This window comes from Schistocerca serialis, chromosome 5, assembly GCF_023864345.2.
Source record: "Schistocerca serialis cubense isolate TAMUIC-IGC-003099 chromosome 5, iqSchSeri2.2, whole genome shotgun sequence".
NCBI lineage: Eukaryota > Metazoa > Arthropoda > Insecta > Orthoptera > Acrididae > Schistocerca > Schistocerca serialis.
The window spans coordinates 730,632,656-730,656,128 of NC_064642.1; positions in this window are offsets into that span (position 1 = coordinate 730,632,656).

Here is a 23,473-nt window from a genome sequence, read left to right on the forward strand (position 1 = left end):
AGCACAGGATAATATCGATAACAGAAGCAGCGAGGGTTTAATCAATGAACCATGTGCCAAGTCGCGCAATACTTGTCTAGTTATACAGTCTTTGAATGATCGCTTTAACGGTAATTCGAAATAGCGCCATCTGTTGACAGTAATTTGGCACTACATTGTTTGAATGTTCGTGTGTGACAGTATTTCTAGACACGACAGCAGAGAAGGATAAAAAAGGTGTGTGAAATTTAAAAAGGAAATGAGACTGAAAGAACTATACTAACACTGTTCAGTACGGCTGACTACATTAACCACCCATCCCAAACCCACTTTATTAGATGGTATCTGGAGTGATACTAGTCACAGACTTAATAAAGAAAGGGAAGAAAGAATAACTTCTCGAACTCAGAAACTAGCATGAAGCCCAGCGTCCTGAGAGGCAGCCTGTCAAATACCGAGTTGGAGATACTATCCTCTTACAGGAAGACGTAAAGCCGATTTGAAAGAAAGCCCACTTAATTGAAATGAGACTAGGAGAAGAGGTACTGAGTGATGTAGCTGAAGCATATAGTCTACTTATTAGTCGATAGGACTTACATTATTTCTGAAGTGAATAATTAGTTAAGTAATTAATAATAATAATAATTAGTTAATAATAATAGCAAAGTAATAATTATAATAATTAGTTAAGTAATTAAGTTAAATGTAGGTAGATGTATCCTGTTCATTGGGAAAATGCAAGCACATTTTACAGAAATAGGAAAAACCCAAGGGCAAGATACATCTTGTTTTTCACTGCGAGTCAGCGTTCGCCTGTTCGCGACAAATCGCAGCTATTCTGAGGCAGCTTTCCCAATCCCCTACAGTCTCGACCTTTTGTACTCATACCATATGTTAGCTGCATGTTGAGTATTGTGCTATTTGAAGAGTCTATTATCGACATGTCTTCCACTGAAAGTGAAGATGCCGACGAGACGACAGTTAACAATCTGAGCACATGATTGTGCTGCAAAAAATTCAAAATACCTAACGTAGTGTCAAAAAAGAAGAACGCAGGGAATAATATTGCACAGCAATACTCCCGCGGATTTAGCAAACATTACACTGGTAGACAGCTTGATAAACTGTGCACGGATATGAAAAATAAAATAAAAAAGAAAATCTATATGAAAGAAACAGGAAATACACCGATAAAACTTAAAATCTGGGAAAAGAATTTGCTGGTATTCCACGCATAGAAAAATAATCCTTTTTTAGAAACGTTGCAGGAGCTATTTTGGTTAGCGTCAAGCACCTATCAAACGCTACTAAAGATTGCGATAGAAATGATTAGAGGGAAGTATCATACCCCAGTATGTACCCAGCTGTTGCTCGACCGACAACAAAACCGGTTACCTCAACATACGGGGTGATCAAAAAGTCAGTATAAATTTGAAAATTTAATAAATCACGGAATAATGTAGATAGAGAGGTACAAATTGACACACATGCTTGGAATGACATGGGGTTTTATTAGAAAAAAAAAAAAAAAAAAAAAAAAAAAAAAAGACGCGTAAAAGATCTCTTGCGCGCGTCGTTTGGTGATGATCGTGTGCTCAGCCGCCACTTTCATCATGCCTGGCCTCCCAGGTCCCCAGACCTCAGTCTGTGCGATTATTGGCTTTGGGGTTACCTGAAGTCGCAAGTGTATCGTGATTGACCGACATCTCTAGGGGTGCTGAAAGACAACATCCAACGCCAATGCCTCACCATAACTCCGGACATGCTTTACAGTGCTGTTCACAACATTATTCCGCGACTACAGCTATTGTTGAGGAATGATGGTGGACATATTGAGCATTTCCTGTAAAGTACATCATCTTTGCTTTGTTATTCTAATTATTGCTATACGTTTGTATTTTTTCGGTTCTAATAAAACCCCATGTCATTCCAAGCGTGTGTGTCAATTTGTACCTCTCTATCTACATTATCACGTGATTTACTCAGTTTTCAGATTTATACTGACTTTTTGATCACCCTGTACATTCGACCTGGAGAGAAAATCCTTATAGCAAATTGAACTAAGGAAACGAAAGACTTATCTTCATTGCAATTTCAGAGACTTTTGTTATTGAGACAATTCTAAATACATAATCTTCAAATAGAAGGAAAAAGCTATAAAATTAGCAGAGGAGATATCTACTCGAACGGATTATAAGATATGAAACATAAGTGTTGTATTGCAAACGCTTCGCATTGCTGTATCCTTTCCGTTCCATTTCTTTATTCCCCAATATAAATAAATAAAAATAATTTGGACATTTCTCTTGTGCTCTTATAATTACGTGATTTTAGATTGTAAATACAGTACTTCTACATCCATTATTACATCTCAACAGCACACAAGTAAAACAAGAGGAAAAAAAATAAATCCGAACATTTGCTATTGCTTCTGTTAAGAACGAAATATGTTTCCAATACTTTCCACTTGTCTGTCAGTAGGCTTGTGTTCATCATAAATCTCACTTTCGTGTTCGTCTTCTTTTTCTTCTACTTCTTCACCTCCTTCTTCTGCGTCTTTCCTCTCCTTCAAATGATATTGGAAGCGATCTTTCAGGTACATACAGTTGCTGTGCAGTGCTGCGCACGTTACTACCGCTCTTTTCTGGTATGTGTCAAATTTAACCGTCGCTAATCAGCTTTTCTTACTGGCTTCAATGGAGTGTCTAACCATGGAGAGGTTACCATACACTAAATCAAGGCCGGCCAGAAATTCTGCACGCGTGCGGTGCTCCTGCACGTGTGCAACTTCCGGGTCACAGTGTGCACGCCGCAGCCGTCAGCGTTCATGTAGTGCGTGTTTCTACGCACAGATGTCGCTTTATCCACTTGCTGGGGTACTCTGTACCGGCGCATTCTAGTGCTCTTTCCACAGGTTGCAAGCCTACCATGGGAAGGTATTTGGCGTATTAAACATTTAAAATACTGTCACAGTCTACTCATTGAGACGTCTACTTTTATGTTAACAATTTAATCCAGTAAGACAAGTAATACAGTTAACAACCGTGGGTTTTTATTAAGGCAGCTTGACTGACGGCACGTAAATATGCCTAATGTTTTTGATCTAGTATTTAAGAAAGAGAGCACTTAGCGGACCTCCAACGAACCTTATTCATGATTTCTAATAACATTAATCTAATCCTAGGTTTCCTATAAATAATTCTCGGTGCACTTAGTTACACCCACATAATTTCTGTCTCACTGACCTCTGAACAGAATTAAAACCGCAGACCTCTCGATGATCACCTGTTATTTCAATACCATTACTGTTATATCTTTCATCAGTTCCGTCGGAAATCTGCATAATAACCGACAATTAGATGAATGTTACGTTTTATCGACTTCAGCTGAGCGTAGCCCTTCCCACATTTAAAAAAGAAACCCTAAATGTAAGTATACATTTGAACAATCGGTTTAATGACCAACTTTCCTGATAATAATGCAACATGGAGCAAAATGAGGCAATAATGCACAGTTAGTAAACAATAACTTTTAGTTATGAAAGGAATAAATCCAGACACGTTTATCACTCGTCATGAAAATGATAAGAGATGTTGATGTGTCTCATCCATTTTTTTAAGGGCATTTAATTTTGATAAACCGTTCTTCACTATTGAGTACACCACACTCGTCTTTGTGATATGTGTTGTAGTGTCTTTCAGTTGAAAACTTACGCTGGCAGCCAATTATTCGGCGGTATAGCAAACACTGAGTTTTTACCAACGGCTACAAAAAAGACTTGCATTTCCCAGTCATTTTTAAACGACTGAGAACATAGATCACCCGTCCTTTTCTTTTTCACAGTATCTGCCATTTCTCAGTACTTCTCTGTTAAGGTTACGGTTACCAGGGGTAAACGAGAGTGGATATGTTGTGCTCTTGTTTTTACCACATAAACAGGGAAGTGGAGCCGCCGTCGTTCATTTCGGACACATGTGTAACAACAGATGTCCCTGTCGCTCGCTGTCGCACAAGTGCGCACATGTGCAGCACTTCCGCACGTCTACACACTGTGCAGCGTTTGGCCGGCCCTGCACTAAATCATCAAAAAGGAAGCATGCCCGTTGTGTACTGAAATTATATTTCTAATTGGACTATGTCTCCATATTCCAGCGTCAAGGACGCTTCCATACCATTCTGCACTTACGCCAGTAAATTTATCACCAGCGTACGGTGAACTGCACAATAATACGGACTTAGTCCTTGCGATCTATGTATTCATCGCCATGTAATGCTCGTCTTCTGCTTTCTGTTTGGGCACAATCCAAATCCCGTACAAAAGTTGACAGTAGAAATGTTTTTCGCCATTCTAACTTAGCCGCATTAATTTCCATCATTGGAAACGGGAAATGAATCCAGTTGTAAGCTTTTTAAAACTATCTGAGCCATCACATCGTTCACTTTTTTACATACTGTTGTCCAGTCAACCCTAAAGTCCTCGGCCACATCAGTCTGCGATGCACACAACGAAAAAGTATCTCCATCCGTTTTCGGAAAATCAAGGTTCTCCGCGTGTTTAATCACATCCTAGCATAAATCCAGAAACTGAGAAGTCTGTATTTTCAGTTTAAAATCGTAACACTTCTTTACATCAATTAACATCCCTCTGAAACTGGTAACGTTTCTCGTGTCTGACCGGCAGCAACACCGCCATGGCGCGAAGAGTGCCCCAGTACTGTCTAACGAGTAATCTAGAAATATCTCAGTGTGAAAACTAGATTCTAATCTTGAGTCACAGCTTATATCTGGCCCACCAGAAAAAGACAAGATACATCTTGGTATATTAGAATCTACAACGATTATTCACAAACAACTTAGATACAACTCGTTTTTATTCATATCAGTCAACAGACGGCTGACGGAGGAAATGATCTGTGCAACTACTTATTCCGCTTCAGATGGACCAGGGGGGAGGGGATGCTATAAACTGATTCTATTTTCAGATATGTAACGTAATATCTTTGATTGTAGAAGTAATAATATAGCTATAACAATATACATGTGGTGACGTATGCACGAATCCACGATATATGACAAAGATACATACGTATTCTAATTAGACAATTTCAAAGTGTCTGTTACTTCCTTAACTTACTTTGTTATAAGAATACGAAGAGGGCTATTCGAAAAGTGATTTGACCGGCGCGAAGTCGAAACCACAATGAAAATCCGATGAGGCTTTGCACAGATGTGTTGGGCAGTGTCTCTACTATGCCTGTCGATCGCGTCTCGTCGTTCTTCTCAGTTCTGAGCGCATGGTGAGCACTTAAAATGCCTACATAAATATTGTCTGCCGCTAAGTATGAGGGCCTCCTGAGAGGTTTCGCCTTATGTCATTCAGCCCACATAACGTGACTGTTAGGCGTTTCCTTCTATGTGCCAGTTCTCGGCGCCAAATTGAAAGGGTAATGAGGAAACTCCTGCAGCGTTTGCAATGCGAACTGTTTGATGAACCACAAAACAGCCGGTAATTGGCTTCCCTTTAGTTTCATCTCTGCTCACGTCAAGCATTGGCTATGAAGACCACATTCTCGCACAGACAACAAACTGTGGAACAGCGTAGAGAATTACCGGAAAGCACAACCGACTGCATTCTGTCACGAAGATATTGGAAAGTTGGTAGAACGCTACGACTAATGTGTAATTCGAAGCGGTGACTCTGTAGAGAAGTAGGTGGAATGTGTAGCTAACTGTTGGAAAGAAAAATACAAATTGGTTACCATTTCACGACCGCTCGGGTCTTACTTTCAGAATAGCCCTCGTATAACCAGGTGCATGCAGTATTTATTTTGTCTTTCTTAATATATCTCAAGATCAATACGAATTTTTCGCCAGTGTCTATTCTAAGACAGGAGTTTTTTTTTTAAGAGAACTTAATACATCATCTAGAAGGAAACTTTGGTCGCAGAAGAAGTACTACAAGTCACAAACAGAAAAAGAAAATATAGCAGTCTTCGTGGATAGCTAGAAACAGAGCAATGTAAGTCACTCAGACATAAAGTAAAAATTCAAAACTTACCTACAATGAGAGCCTGATCGCGCCAAACGAATGAAAACTACACATGCAGATAACATCACATTTCGAGTCATGAATGTGCCTTCAGTCATTCAGGAAAAACGTAAGATTTATGAAACCCACTTGAACTGAATGACACGACTACACGTGTGATCAAAAGTAGCCGGACACCTGGCTAAAAATAACTTACGAGTTTGTGGCGCCCGCCATCGGTAATGCTGGAATTCAATAGGGTGTTGGTCTACCCTTAGCCTTGATGACAGCTTCCACTCTCACAGGCATAAGTTCAGTCAGGTGCTGGAAGGTTTCTTGGGAAATGGCAGCCCATTCTTCACGGAGTGCTGCACTGAGGGGAGGTATCGATGTCGGTCGGGGAGATCTGGCGCGAAGTCGGCGTTCCAAAACATCCCAAAGGTGTTCTGTAGGATTCAGGTAAGGTTTCTGTGCAGGCCAGTCCATTACAGGGATGCAGTGTGTTTGCACTAGGAAGGCCTGAAGACAGGCGAAAGTATCACACTTGACAATAACGCTGGAGGTAAGTCTTCAAAACTGTCTTGGTTTCTGGCTTCAGCTACAGAATCTCTTAAGAATAGCGATGTAATAGAATAGAGGGTTATCAGATTACGATTTTTACTTCAGTGAGTGAAGTGGAAAAATGTGTTTCTTGTTAAAAGAGGAGTATTTCCGTTAATATGGGAAAAGACAGTATTTAATAATGGGAACAACAGCTGCTAATAAATAATTTGATTTGGAAGTTGTGGAATTTCAACTGGCAAATTAAACGTGAGGGATAGTTGTACTGTGAATACGCTTTTCTGCAAACCTTTCAATAAGGCTCTTTAGTTATTACAACTGGAAAGTCACTCAAGGCTTTGGTTTTGAATATAAGTGATAATCATCACTGATAGTCATTGGCGTTTAAGACACAGTAGGGCACAGTCTGACGGTTGCCTTCACAGGACCAATAATTACGGTCCGAATATCACATCTCAACGTGAACAATTAATGACTGAATGCCATACCGACCACTCAAGCCAATAATGAAATACAGCATTCCTACGTAATTCCACCTGTCACTGTCCCATTTTTTTCCAAGTAGTAACTAATATTCAAGACAATGACCCCTAAGAAACTATTGATAGCATCAGTTTACTATTTTCTTTTGAATCATATTGTAGTAGCAGTGTAAACTGCGATTAGTTGTGCTGTGCTTCACCGTAGATCAGTTTTGTTGAAATAAAAATTATAATCAATTAGTTTACGTACATTTCTGCAGGTGGAACGTCGTATCCTTTTACTTGATATTGATTGCTACACTCAAAACGTTTTTGTCATTAATGAAATGTAAACATAATTAATTCATCGAAACGGGAGCACCACTACAAAAATTAGCTTCCCACAATCGGACTAACAACAAATCCATCATTACCGAAAAGATAGAAAATACTCAGTAATCACTTTTACCAAAAAATGAAAAGAAGAAGCACATAGAATTCTCCACTTAAATCATATAATGATTCCCCAACACATACCTACATTCTAGGTTTTGCATTGAATGCTCTACGAATTTGTTGTGGGGAAAATCTGTTCTATTTAAAATTGCCCTTCAGGTATGTGAGGTCTTCTTGCAAATTATCTTCATCGAATATACAATGCGCCCTATGCACTAAGGTGTTAAGGACACCTATGGTCTGCGAAGGGTGATGGCAGCTACTGGCATATACATGTAGATTTGTGTGAGTTGGTTTCCGATACACGACATGTCCTAATGCACCATCAACTTTGCGGCGAACGAGAACATCCAAAAACGGGAGGCAGCCGTCTTTTTCTATTTCTATAGTAAATTTGATACTAGCATGGATAGAATTCAAACGCTCAAGAAATCGTTGTAATTCATCCATGCCCTGTGGCCATATCGCAAATGTGTCGTCCACGTACCTACAGAAGACCCATGGTTTAAGACTTGCTGAGTCCAGTGCCTTGTCCTCGAAGTCTTCCATGAATAAATTAGCTACCAGAGTCTAATCATAAAATTCACCATTAAACTGAAAATAAGATGATAAAAGCATACGTTCAAATAAGGCAGTAATATTCTTATCAAAATGTGGTCTGATAAGAGATAAAGAGTCCTTTAAAGGTACATTGGTGTACAATGATACCACGTCAAAACTAACAAGCATATCCGTACTATTTAGGCAGACATTGTTATGTATCTGAATAAAATCTATAGAATTACGAATGTGGTGACTACATTTTCCTACCAGTGGTTTCAATAAGGAAGCTAAAAATTACTCGGAATAATACATTGGCGAACCAGTGCTCGTTATAGGTCTCATATACAAGTCCTCTAGACGCTCATCCTTACCCATCTTGTGAACTTTAGGAAGACCATAAAACCTCGGTGGTACTGCACCTCGCACTTTCAAACTTCTTTGGTAGTGATGAAGCGTTCAGCAAGGCAGCATTCCTTATTGTCACCTTGTTAGTAGGATCTTTGTTAATCTTCCAGTATGCACCAGAACTAAGCAGACTACGTATCTTTTCCTTGTAGACTCTCTGAGGCAAAAGGACGGTAGCATTACCTTTATCAACACGCAGGATGACTGTATCAGGATCCTCACGCGGCCTTCGTACCGCACATTTTTCTTCCTTGGAAACTTTCCTTCTTTGTGGACGATGTTTTTTTAATTGTACGACAGGTTTCTCGTCTGATTTCTTCAGCAGAGTCCTCTGATAGTGGTGGACATCTTCTTCAATGGCACTGATGAAAGATGTTATCGGCAAAGTCTTTGGCGTAGGGGCAAAATTTAGCCCTTTACTTAAGCCAGATAACGTAGCTTCGTCCAAATCCTTATCCGTCAAATTTATGACAGGACGTCTAATAACAGAGTCCACATGAGAAGGCTGGTCCAATCGGGTGTATTTGGCAATCTGTCTTTTTGTAGCTACTTCGCGAACCCAGTCAGACTTAGCCCATGTCGTCCCATTAAATGGTTCAAATGGCTCTGAGCACTATGGGACTTAACATCTAAGGTCATCAGTCCCCTAGAACTTAGAACTATTTAAACCTAACTAACCTAAGGATATCACACACATCCATGCCAGAGGCAGGATTGGAACCTGCCATTCAGCCAGATAAAATTAAAGCTGTTGTAATTAATGAAGTTAACTACGTTCAAGATGATGAACAATTCTTTGCTGAAATTTCGGTGCAAGAAAGATTTCACTTCTAAATATTTGGCTGTTTTACAAAATTTTCTCAGTAAGACTTATGTTTTCAGTAATAAGCTTAGAGAATAAAGAACATCATTCCAACGAAGCCTTTTACTCTGAAACATAGAGCCACTATTAAGCTTAAAAAATAAAGTCCTCATGAGACCTACAGTTAATACCAGAGAAGGGGGTGGCTACTTCAATGAGAATAAATTAGCTGGCCATGTGAACGAACACTATCAGCACTACGAACACTACATTATATACAACAGAGATCATTTACCTGAAAAGTTAAAAATAATTATCTATCCCTTCTGGACTATGTGTTATGTCATTAGACATCCAAAATATGTATACAAACATTTACTTAAACTATGTACTAGACAACATCTCTTACAACTTATGGACTTAGTGACGGACCGCTTGATGAAATTAACGAAGTATTGGCTCTTTAAGATGTCACTTTGAAATAAAACTACTTAAAATTTAGAATTGATGCATGTATTTGAAAAGAAGGATTAGCAATGGGTTCGCCACTTGATTACTGTGCTGTAAATAGATCTATGATCACATTTCAGTATCATCTAACAACTAACATTCCTCATCACACTAACAAGATTCACCATAAAGAATGACAGCCAAAAACAGTTGCAGGATAAAAATTTATTAAAATTCTTGACCAAGGTTTCGGTACATATAAATATACCTTCATCAGAAGTAAAAAATCTAAAATTACATCGTGCAATGGAGATTAATAAAACAATTGTGCCAAAGGAGTCGTCAATTATTAAGACATCTTCTCCATTTGTACAATATGACTATGGGCACAGGGTCAAAGCGAACAGATTAGCACCATTGTAATGACCGTGTGCCCGTAGTCATGTTGTACAAATGGAGAAGATGACTTAATTATTGACGACGCCTTTGGCACAATTGCTTTATTAATCTCCATTGCACGATGTAATTTTAGATTTTTTACTTCTGATGAAGGTATATTTATATGTACCGAAACCTTGGTCAAGAATTTTAATTAATTTTTATCCTGCAACTGTTTTTGGCTGTCATCCTTTATGGTGAAGAATTTCAACAGTTGCTGTTGCAGCCATGTTTAAAAGCTTGAAACTAACAAGATTGTACTTCGGCACTGATATGTTAATGATGTTCCTCCTACATGTCAGGATATCAGGGAAGAACGAAGTAATTTTGTTGGACAGATAACTGGGTTTCATCATACAGTTAAATTCAGTATGTGATATAACATAGACAGCACCAATCCTCTTTTGCGTTTGAGAATCATATTACGAACTCAACATTTGAATCTGACACTCATATAGAAAATAATAACTAAGATCTTGCAATTGATTGCACTTGCAACTAGCCTATGACACATAAAGTTATGGCATTCGGATATCTTACTACCCAGTATATTGCTTACAGCAATGGCTATGATTCTGATTTCGTCATCACCCCATCAGAAAATCTTTTTAAGGAAGTTAGGGCTCCGCTCCCACAACAGTCATTCAATCACACTGACAAGTACCGACAAAGATACAGATGGGGCTATTTATAACAGGCTTTTGTACCTCGGTAAGGTTTCTGATTAGATCGGTTCTATTTTAATAAAACGAGTATATAGCTCCTGTGTTTCTCACAATTAATATGTCTGGAGACATGTATAGAGGTAGGGAGACCGTCATAATTCGCAAATTCTTGCTGCCGACGGCTACTGACTTCACTGTGACAACTGACCGCGGCGGTATGCAAGATACACAGGTAGGAGTTCTGAAATCGGATTACGAGAGCACTCAATCTGACATATTCCATGTCAGGGGAAGCACTCGTTTACGTGAACTGAACAGAACTACATGATCACACATTTTCCAAGTAACTTAAAAACATTATATAGTCACACCAAACCCCTTACTTTAAATGTACTAAAAGAGAGAGAGATTCTGTGAAGTAGGAAATGTCATACAGAAGGTGAACTAAATAGCCAAAGCGAGTTGAAGCATTAAAATGCACTCTGCAATTTTAATTCACTGCGGTGTAAGTAATTTACTGCAGTGTAAGTAACTGATTCTTATTATATGTCAATAGTCATTTTACTGCATTTTGTTATTAACATTATCTATACATTTCATGCATGCAACCTATAATTCTTATTCATATTATTTACAAGTTCATGAGCCATCCATCTCTCCGTGGTAAGCTGCACTCGTACATATTTGTACTGTTTCGCTAATCATTTTAATATTGTTCAACAGCCACTTTTTTGTACTTCTTACTACGTCCTGTCTTTTATCACAATCATTATTTAATTTCAAAATCCTCCATAGGGCCCCATTTTTTCTCATTCTCTGGTTTAACAATTTTATTGTTCCTCTTATAGCTGACTTCGTCTTATTACCGTCTTCTTCCTTCTGCCTGTTTTATCTTTTGACATTCGGCAGTATTTTGACGAGTTATTACAGACTGACTGATGAATGATGGGACATCCAATGCGCTCATATTTTTTTTATAAATGATCTGAAAATAATTAAGTCGACTACTACAGTTTTCTTTCCTTCAGTTACATACTTTGGAGATGATTTGACGTTAAATTCTTCCCACTAGCTTTGCGCTATAAAAAATTAAATTAAGAGAGAGGGAGAAACCTAGCTTCCTGGTTTCAAGATGCTTGTGTCAAAGACGAAAGTGCCGGCAGTACAAGCAAAGGTAAATGTTATTGAGTGTTTCTTTGGTAAGGTTTCAATATAGCTTTCCTCCCAGATGAGCTTATCTTGATTATCATTTCTATTATTTGTGTCGGCCTCGTGCCGGCGGAATTGTATACAGCACAGGCAACCACTTACACTGATTGCACTGTGACTGTGGACCCAGATGACTTGGAGGATTATAAAGATTAATTCGAATTAAGTAATGTGTACATAAGCACAAATTGTGGTAGTAAAGCCTTGATTGTTGTTACAAATTAACGCTTAAACGTCACTGTGTTTTATTTCATTACATAGATGGTTAATAAATATTTTAAAAGGCCGTTCTGCACTTATTGGACCCAATGCCCGCTCCCGTCCAGTATATTTCACAATTCTAACTGGGAATATGCTGAAACATTCTGTAGCAAACCGATGTTAAAGGTTTTGGTCTGTAATTTTACCAGTCCGTTCTCTTCCCCTTCTTATTTACAGGAGCCATGTGCGCCTTTTCCCAGTCGCTTGGGACACTGGGCTGAGTGGGGTATTCACGATAAATGCAAGGTAAGTAAGGGGCTAATGGCTTAAAACCGAACTGGGGTTACATGCCGATCTAGTGGCCTACATGATTTCTACTTTTTCAGTTGCTTCTCCATACTGAGGAAGGCCGAGTACTATGTACTCAGTATGGGAGTCTCTAGGAAGGTCAAACGAAGGTATGTTTGTACGATGCTCATGCATCAACGATTTCTTAAATGCGAAATTTGATGTTTCGGTTTCCTTTGGCTATATTCTATTACCTCATCAGACTGACTAACAAGTGCCTGGACGAGAGTCTTCGACCGCTTAAAGATTTTACGTATGGTCAGAATCCTCGGTTTCTCAGCACGATCTCTTGATAAGGTATGTACTGTGGTAGTTGTTATTTCCTTTACAGATGTACTAAATTTCATCCATCGTCATCGGCAAGTTCTCTTTGGTTTTTATTACTGCCTGAACTTTCAAAATCACATAAAATTTTAAGTGTTTTCTGTGGAACACAGAAGTAAACAGTAACAAAATAGTATAGCACATATTGAAACTAACGAAACAAAATGTATTAGAGTAATCAAAGGCTACAAATTAACCGATATTAGTAAGATAATTACCCAGTCATGTATTATAATTTGGTAAAATAATTTTCTTTCCATTGTACCAGAGAAATACTCCACAAAATGAATATTTTTGGTGTGGTCTAGAGAGAACCTTTCTTTTATTCCATACTTCACGTCTTCCCCTGTTTGCTGTAAAAGTGTGTATCCCCATATTTCTTAATCTTACATCTTTTGCGACTGAGTATTGTAATTCATTCAATTCATGTATGTATTTCCTTCTATCAGAACTTGCCTAGGATATTGGACGGATGTGCTTTTCCTTCGTCTTAATCATCAGGCCCTGAAAAATATTGTTCCTGGCTTACAAGAATGAAATCATTCCACGAAGCTCACAGTGCAACACACAAAGCTTTACAGATTCCATTTCTATCATGCCCCAGAACACGCATCGCCACCGCTTGTTGGATCTTCTTCCCACCATATAAATGGATCTAGGTCAGTCGGCGTGCTGTAGTCCTTTATTACAGATGGGTAGTGGGTTAATTTTTGTGCCACCCTCCTGCTTTCTGGACACAAATGTTACTTTTGGTCCACGGTAACTGGAACCTAACACACAGTTCTGTACTCTTTCCACAAAAATACTGTTATGGATGCCAGTCTGTAATCAAAGTCATCCATTTTGATTTCCTTAGTAAATGACAAGCATTATGGGGAATATTTCCTGTCCATCCTAATTGTCCAACAAGCTAAATTTTCCTACACTTTTAGTCTTTCATGTGTGGTAGTGGAAGTATAAAAGTTATCATAGTACAGTCACTTATTCTCATTGCAAATCTTCTTCGATAAACCTAAAACTACCATTCCCGTAAAGTATAATTTCGAAATTCCCGCTCAAGAGCTTCATTTTTCCCTTCATAAGTAACAAGAGCAAGAGGGTAGCATTTCTGTGTTCAGTACTCGTACACCACAGTTAGTATCCCCTTTTACTAGCGTCATTGGCTTTCATTATTTCACCAAAACAATTGGCGCTTACCTGTGGAAAAACGTTACAAAAACGATAATTACACAAAGACTAAAAGGAGTCTGATATTTACGAACGTACATCAATGAAGCTAGAAAAATACGATTAAAATCACCAAAGTAAGCAAAAAACTACGCTTGTGTAGCAGTATACAAAATAGGCACACTTAGCCAGACGGTATTCTGAAGTACCATGTGGTTTTCTGTTTATTTCCACCCAACAAAAAAAAATTATAGATTTGACAACGAGAAGAAAATATAAAGAAGCCTACATCTTATCTGTGCTGTTAAACACAGAAATTGCAAAGAATTGAACGACAATGTACATAAAAAATATGCTCTCTCCTAAGCTCATCTTCAGCTGTCAACGAAGGTTATACAAGCTTTTCCAACAGCAAACTAGAATGCGCTGAAGTGTTACCAACTCAAGAAAGGCATGTACTTTGACACACTATTAGCCCAGGGTTTGGGATATATGTGCTTAATAGAAATAAACAAGGATCGAAAGACGTCGTAAAAAGTACCAACAGGGAACGAAGGGTTAACTTAAGCTGTTTTTTGTTCTTTATTGTTATTTTCACACCTGATACAGGTAGGCCAGCAGTGGCTTACTACGCCGCTCTTCGGCCACAGGTAAGACTAATGATACAAAAGGAGACAATCTTAGAACAGACATGGTGGATATACAAACGTAGACATACAAAATTAACACACACGGAGCAGTTCACGGGCGCAGTGTCCAAAATAAAACCATTCAGAAACGTGGACACACACAGAGATGACAGAGATGACATACGCGAACGTTGGAGCACAAACGATGAAACACTGGAACACTGGAACACGAACACGATGGCACATACAAACACTTGGCGGTGATCTCCGGCGCTTGAATGTTCACTATACGTGTACGAATCCGGGGACCTGCCAAAAAGGGGGAAAGGTGGGGGAGGAGGGAAAGGGGAGGGTGTAGATGCCAGTGGCAGGAGAATTAAGGTGGGTCTCTTCCGTCCTTAATCCACTTACAAGGCACAAACTTCTGAAGAGCACGACCAACAGATCCCTTAATTCTTCCTCACTTTCTCTGAGGATAGCAATGGTATCAGTGAATCTTTTTACTGATATCCTTTCACACTAAATTTTAATCTCATACTTGAACCTTTACTTCATTTCCATCGCTGCTTCTTGGATGCATAGACTGAAAAGTAGGGGCCAAAGCATATATTCATGTCCTACGCCCTTTTTAATCCGAGTACTTCGCTCTTGTTCCAACAGATTTATTTTTCCATCTAGCTTCTTGTGCATGTTGTATATTACCTGCCCTTACCTGTAACTTACCAATGTTTTTCCTCAGAATTTCGAACATCTTGCGCAATTCGACATTGACGAATACTTTATCCAGGTCGACAAATCCTAAGCCAGTGTCTTGATTTTTCTTCAGTCTTGCTTCCATTATCAACAGCAACGCTATAACTGCCCCTCTGGTGCATCTACCTTTCCTAGAGCGAAAGTGATCGTCATCCTACTTAACCTCAATTTTCTTTTCCATTCACATTATCCCTGTCAGTAGCTTGGATGCATGAGCTGTTATGCTGATTGTGCGATCATTCTCGCACTTGTCACCTCTTGCTCCTTCGGAATTATGTGGATGACGTTTTTACGAAAGTCTGATAGTATGTAGAAAGTCTCATAGTTCTACACACCGCTATGAATAGTCGTTTTTTGCCATTTCATCCAATTATTTTAGAAATTCCGAAAGGATGTCATCTATACCTACTCCCTTACTTGATCTTAAGACCGCCAAAGCCCTGTTTAGTTATGATTACGATACTGGATCCCCTATTTCTTCCCTATGGACTCTGCTTCTATCACATTTATTCTCAGACATGTCCTCCCCCTCAATAGACCCCTCCAGTGTTCTCTTTCCTTGTATCCACTACCGTCCTTGCAGCCGGCCGTTGTGGCCGAGCGGTTCTAGGCGCTTTAGTATGGAACCGCTACGGTCGCAGGTTCGAATGCTGCCTCGGGTATGAATGTGTATGATATACTTAGGTTAGTTAGGTTTAAGTAGTTCTAAGTTCTAGGGCACTGATGACCTCGGATGTTAAGTGCCAAAGTGCTCAGAGCCATTTGAACCTCCCCTTCATTTAACACTGGAATACACATTGTACACACAATGTAATTTCCCAGGATTTTAATTTCAACAAAGATTGTTTCGACTTTTCTGTATGCTGAGTTAATCATTCCGACAGTCATATCATTTTCGATTTCTTCACATTTCGCCTTAGCTTCCATGCACGTCCTATTTACTTCCTTCCTAATTAACTTGTATTTCTATATTCCTGAATTCCCAGAACATTTTTGTACTTCAATTTTTCGTCGATCAACTTAAGCCCTTCTTTGTTGCCCATAGTTTTCTTACTGATACCTCGATTGTACCAATGTTTTACTTCTCAATTTCTGTGACTGTCATTTTTAGAGATGTCCATTTCTCTTCAAATGAACTGGCTACTGAGCTACTCATTATTGCAGTATCCATAATGTCACAGAACTTTGAGCGTAACTCTTCATTCCGTAGTCCCTCCGTATCCCAATTATTTGCTTATTTATTCTTACTGACTAGGCTCTTGAATCGTTGTTAAACTCTATGTGAGTCTAAATTTCTTCCAGAGTATACCTTACTATCCAATATCTAATTTCGGAATATCTGCCTGACCATGACGCAATATAACTGAAATATTCCCATATATTGAGGCCTTATCCAAAAATACCTCCTCGTCTTGCGATCGTTGAACAGAGTATTCGCTATTACTAACTGCAATTTATTAAAGGACTGAATTAGTTTTTCACCTCTCTCATTCCTAACACCAAGCCCACATTCTTCCATAAACCTTTCTTCTACTCCTTCCTCCACAATTGCTTTCATCTACGTTTAGTACTGAATTACAAGTTCAATATCCTCGCATACTTTCTTATCTCTTCATCTTCGGCTTGCGACATCGGCAAGTATATGTGAAATATCTTTGTCGGTGTTGATTTGCTACCGATTCTGATGAGAAAAACACTGTCACTGAACTGCTCAAAGTAATTCACTCTCGGCCCTACCTTTCTATTCATAACGAATCCTACAACCGTTATATGATTTTATGCTAATGTTGATATTACCCTTTTCTCATCTGACCAGAAATCCTTGTCTTCTTCCCATTTCACTTCAATGACCCCCACTAAATTTATACAGAGCCTTTGCTATTCCGTTCATGGATTTTCTAGTTCCCCTACCACTTTCAGTCTTCTAACATTTCGCCTCTGATACCCCTTAGTCGATTATTCAGCCTTTTTCTCATGGTCTCCTTCCCTTTCGTTGGTGGAATAGGGTGGAATCTTTTGCCAATGGAGAGATTTCCGACTTCCATCACTTTTTTCATTAACGTGCCACATATCCAGTGGATACACATTATGAGTCTAATGCAGTGGTTTTCATCCCCTTTTACATCTTCATGCCGCTGATAATTGTTGATTCTTCTGCCTCTTAGAGCAATTTCCCAACCTACGGGCATGAGAGTTCCCAGAACCTCTGTCCGTTCCTGCACCCATTTTGACAAGGCCGTTGGCAGAACTAGGGTGACTTCTTGTACCGAAAGCCTGTAGTTGCCGTTGCTGATAACATATATTCGTATTTTAAGCAGTGGATAGGTTCGAACCAGGACTCAGGCATTTTCATTAGTAGTGTATGTGACATAAGTATTAAGGAGCACCAGAACGCAACTGAGTAGCCTCAAATTAAGTGTGACAATGTTATTTCCTCATCTAAATAATCCATACTAGTCGTTGGTGATTGTACCAATCCCATGTGGCTAAAATAACGTGACAAGCGGCAAGACAGTGATACTTGGAAAACATATAGGCATTCAGAATCGAAATAGTATTCCAGCACCAGAATCCGACAGCATGCATGTGCCATAAGCTGATATCACTCTCTCTCTCTATTTCTCTGCGTCTCTCTGTCTCTCCCTCCCAACCCCCCCCCCCCCCCCTCATCAGTCTCTCTCTCTCTCTCTCTCTCTCTCTCTCTCTCTCTCTCTCTCTCTCTCTCACTCCTTCTCTCCCCCTCTCTCTGTGCGTGTGTGTGATAAAATGACAGCGTGTATCAGCTACAGGACGAGTGCAATTATTGTGTAACTCAGATTAAGGTGCACTTGGCACCTAAAACGCAACAATGGGCTCCCAAATTAAGCTCCAAAAAGTCTTTTCCATATCTAAATTGCTTGTATTATTGTTGAACGATAGAAAACATTTCTGGCAAAAGTAATGTGCCAGCTGGAAAGCAATAATAGTCTCAGATCCAAACAACATTCAGAACACAAACAGTATTCAAAAGCCAGAAGTTTTATCATCACCTGACTGTGTGTGTCACACACTAGAATGTGCAGTAATGGGGTAACTTATTTAGATCAAGTTGCACTTGACGTCTAAAATAATTATATGCCACTATGTTACTTCCACCTAAAATTTTTATTATTTTACTTTAGAAGTACAAAGTATATGTGGGCAAAACTATATGGTCGGCAGTGACGGCTAACATTTCCAAACAAACAAATAGGCGTTTGAAGTCTACACCAAAATACATGTGGCTTACCTGTGAACACTACCGTAGTAACTTAGAAGCACGTAAGGCAGTAAAACCGACAGTACCGTGCAGACAGTTCCGTGCAAACGGACAGACGTTCAGAGCTCGGAAAGTATTCTAACACCAGTAACTGGCTGTGTGTGTCATATATATATACGTGTGTGTGTGTGTGTGTGTGTGTGTGTGTGTGTGTGGGTGGGTGTGACCCATAACCCGATGACAAGTGTCTGTTACTGGAAGAGTAGCATTATTGTATAACTTAAACGTTTAGACTGAATTAGTACCTAAAGGATGGTTGCCGTCACTCAAATTAAGTGAGAAAATGATTTTTCAGCATCAAAATGGTATGTAATACTTTCTATAAGAGTGCGAAACTTATGTGCCGAAAACAATATGCTGAGTAACTAAAACTGTGACATTTAATTTGGGGATCCATTGTGTCTTGTACCAAGTGACCGTGTCCGTTGCACCACATGGTGTACAAATATCGAAATGTAGCAGCCTAGAACTGTTTGTGTGTGTGTGTTTTCTGCAGACAAAACTGTGCATGGTTTATGCGAATTATAGCAAGATGGCAGCTCTGTGGTACATAATGGTTGGCTGTTTTGCTTTAATGGGTGATAAAATACTGGGCAGTGACGGGGAGAACTCACTTTGTGTGAGTTGTCTTTTATTCTCTCTCGTTCGGCAATTTAGACGTATGTGGAGTGACTATGTTTTGTATTCCTCTAGAACAAATCTTTAATGTTTTGATAAATAATACTGACAATTTAAAGTGCTGTACGACATGAGTACAATGGTACCTTGATACAGTCACGTAATGGAGCCAAATTGGGTACACAAAGAATATGATGGCACTGGAAAAGATACTGATTGGTTGTTTCGTTAGATGGTAAAATACTAGACTGTGACTAGCTGTTTCATTTTAATGGCAGGAAGAATGCTGGGCTATGATTAGACGGTAAGTATTGTGAAAGCCGATGATGTCATGCATTTAACGTCAAGCCAACAGTTGAAGGTCACTTATTATGTAATGCATTAAGGGTCAAACCGACGGTTTAAAGGGCGAATTGTATCCAGAATTCCCATTGCCATCCTACTCACAGATTCACAGCTAATAGATGAAGTAGAACATCGAAAGTGTCTGAGTTACAAGAACCATTTGTTTCTAAGTTGACATATAATTTTTACTGTTGGCGATTGGAATACTGAAAGAATGCTCACACTTGTTCAGGTAACATGCGATATCAAATGATCAAGTCTGATTAATTCTTGAAGTTACACATTCGGCCAACAATGGATCACAGTCAAAATAGTCCCAACATGTGAAATGCTAACCTGTCACCCATCCAGCACCCTTATCTTCATCTGCGACTCTCGGAATCTCTTTGTCTCTATCCAACGCGCAGGTATCTGAGCAATAGCTTTCTCTCTCTCTGAGAAAAGTACCCATTCCAACTATCAACCATATTCCAAGCATTCGCTTGACGTAGAGCATAGAGCCGTGATGTCACAACATACTAACATTCAATAACACTGACCATAAAACTGGAGAACGTTTCGTAGGAAGTTATATTCAGGCCACAGCTGTATGACACGGACAATGGGGAAGACCGAAATGAAACATTCGTATTACGGAGACCACTGGAGCTCATATACATTGAACGAGTAAGAAGCAAAGGACTCCCGCAAGGGCTCAACGAACGGAGTGTAAAAAGAAAGAAATATCAATAAAGTATCTGAGCCTGCCATACCGTGCATAATGCATATCATCCACGGTTTGAGATGATGAAACGGAGTGGTATCTGAAACCCAACAGGAATGGAGAAATGCTTCAACAAACGTCAGCAATGATGACCGAAACAATAACAGGCGATATCTATATTGCTACTTGTGTAGCTACGTGATTGAACGTTTTTGTTAATGTGAATGTACCTCGTTAATTTTATTATGTGTATGTCTTGTTTGGTCCAGTAAATCAAATCTGAATGAAACCTGTACCACACCCCGAATTCCGGACTAAGAGCAAAATTAATATATACACTCCTCGAAATGGAAAAAAGAACACATTGACACCGGTGTGTCAGACCCACCATACTTACTCCGGACACTGCGAGAGGGCTGTACAAGCAATGATCACACGCACGGCACAGCGGACACACCTGGAACCGCGGTGTTGGCCGTCGAATGGCGCTAGCTGCGCAGCATTTGTGCACCGCCGCCGTCAGTGTCAGCCAGTTTGCCGTGGCATACGGAGCTCCATCGCAGTCTTTAACACTGGTAGCATGCCGCGACAGCGTGGACGTGAACCGTATGTGCAGTTGACGCACTTTGAGCGAGGGCGTATAGTGGGCATGCGGGAGGCCGGGTGGACGTACCGCCGAGTTGCTCAACACGTGGGGCGTGAGGTCTCCACAGTACATCGATGTTGTCGCCAGTGGTCGGTGGAAGGTGCACGTGCCCGTCGACCTGGGACCGGACCGCAGCGACGCACGGATGCACGCCAAGACCGTAGGATCCTACGCAGTGCCGTAGGGGACCGCACCGCCACTTCCCAGCAAATTAGGGACACTGTTGCTCCTGGGGTATCGGCGAGGACCATTCGCAACCGTCTCCATGAAGCTGGGCTACGTTCCCGCACACCGTTAGGCCGTCTTCCGCTCACGCCCCAACATCGTGCAGCCCGCCTCCAGTGGTGTCGCGACAGGCGTGAATGGAGGGACGAATGGAGACGTGTCGTCTTCAGTGATGAGAGTCGCTTCTACCTTGGTGCCAATGATGGTCGTATGCGTGTTTGGCGCCGTGCAGGTGAGCGCCACAATCAGGACTGCATACGACCGAGGCACACAGGGCCAACACCCGGCATCATGGTGTGGGGAGCGATCTCCTACACTGGCCGTACACCACTGGTGATAGTCGAGGGGACACTGAATAGTGCACGGTACATCCAAACCGTCATCGAACCCATCGTTCTACCATTCCTAGACCGGCAAGGGAACTTGCTGTTCCAACAGGACAATGCACGTCCGCATGTATCCCGTGCCACCCAACGTGCTCTAGAAGGTGTAAGTCAACTACCCTGGCCAGCAAGATCTCCGGATCTGTCCCCCATTGAGCATGTTTGGGACTGGATGAAGCATCGTCTCACGCGGTCTGCACGTCCAGCACGAACGCTGGTCCAACTGAGGCGCCAGGTGGAAATGGCATGGCAAGCCGTTCCACAGGACTACATCCAGCATCTCTACAATCGTCTCCATGGGAGAATAGCAGCCTGCATTGCTGCGAAAGGTGGATATACACTGTACTAGTGCCGACATTGTGCATGCTCTGTTGCCTGTGCCTATGTGCCTGTGGTTCTGTCAGTGTGATCATGTGATGTATCTGACCCCAGGAATGTGTGAATAAAGTTTCCCCTTCCTGGGACAATGAATTCACGGTGTTCTTATTTCAATTTCCAGGAGAGTATGATTAGGAAAGTAGGGCAGAAATAGAGTTACTGTGAACAATTCAGTAACAGAGTTGTTCACATCAGAACCGACACCAAACCAGAACCTATAACGATAGTTCAGGCATCCATGCCAAGGTATCAAGCCGAAGATGAAGAGACAGAGAAAGTACATGAGGATAATCAAAGGGTAATTCAGGAGGTCAGGTGGTCTAGGGGTAGCGTCTTTGATTCATAATCAAAACGTCTTCGGTCCCGGGTGCGATACTCACCACTGCCTAAATTTGGATAAATAATCAGCATTGGCGGCCGAAGACTTCCGGCATAAGAAGTCAGCCTCATTCTGCCAACGGCCTTGTCAAAGAGGGCGGAGGAGCGGATAGAGGTTCCGCGCACTCTCTTGTCCTAGGGGTGGGGAATTGCCACTAAAGGCGGAAGAATCAGCAATGATCAACGACATGAGGATGCAGAAGGCAATGGAAACCACTGCATTAAAGACACGTAACGTGTATCCACAGGACATGTGGCCTGTATTTGAAGAAGTATCATGATGATCTCTCCATTGACAAAAGATTCCGGAATAGTCGCCCATTCGGATCTCCTTGAGGGGACTGCCAAGGGTGAGGTTACCATGTGAAAAAGATTGAATAATATACGAAAGGATAACGTTCTACGAGTAGGGGCATGGAATGTCAGAAGCTTGAACGTGGTAGGGAAACTAGAAAATCTAAAAATGGAAATGCAAAGGCTGAATCTAAATATAGTAGGGGTCAGTGAAGTGAAGTGGAAGGAAGACAAGGATTTCTGGTCAGATGAGTATCGGGTAATATCAACAGCAGCAGAAAATGGTGTAACAGGTGTAGGATTCGTTATGAATCGGAAGGTAGGGCAGAGGGTGTGTTACTGTGAACAGTTCAGTGACCGGGTTGTTCTAATCAGACTCGACAGCAGACCAACACCGTCAACGATAGTTCAGGTATACATGCCGACGTCGCAAGCTGAAGAAGAACAGATAGAGAAAGTGTATGAGGATATTGAAAGGGTAATGCAGTATGTAAAGGAAGACAAAAATCTAATAGTCATGGGCGACTGGAATGCAGTTGTAGGGGAAGGAGTAGAAGAAAAGATTACAGGAGAATATGGGCTTGGGACAAGGAATGAACAGGGTATTCGGTATTACTAGCTGAAACTTGTTACATAACTCAATTACTGTTTCTCCTCAGAAACACTAATTGAGTTCTGTAACAAGTTTCAGCTAGTAATAGCGAATACCCTGTTCAAGAATCACAAGAGGAGGAGGTATACTTGGAAAAGGCCGGGAGATTTCAATTAGATTACGTCATGGTCAGA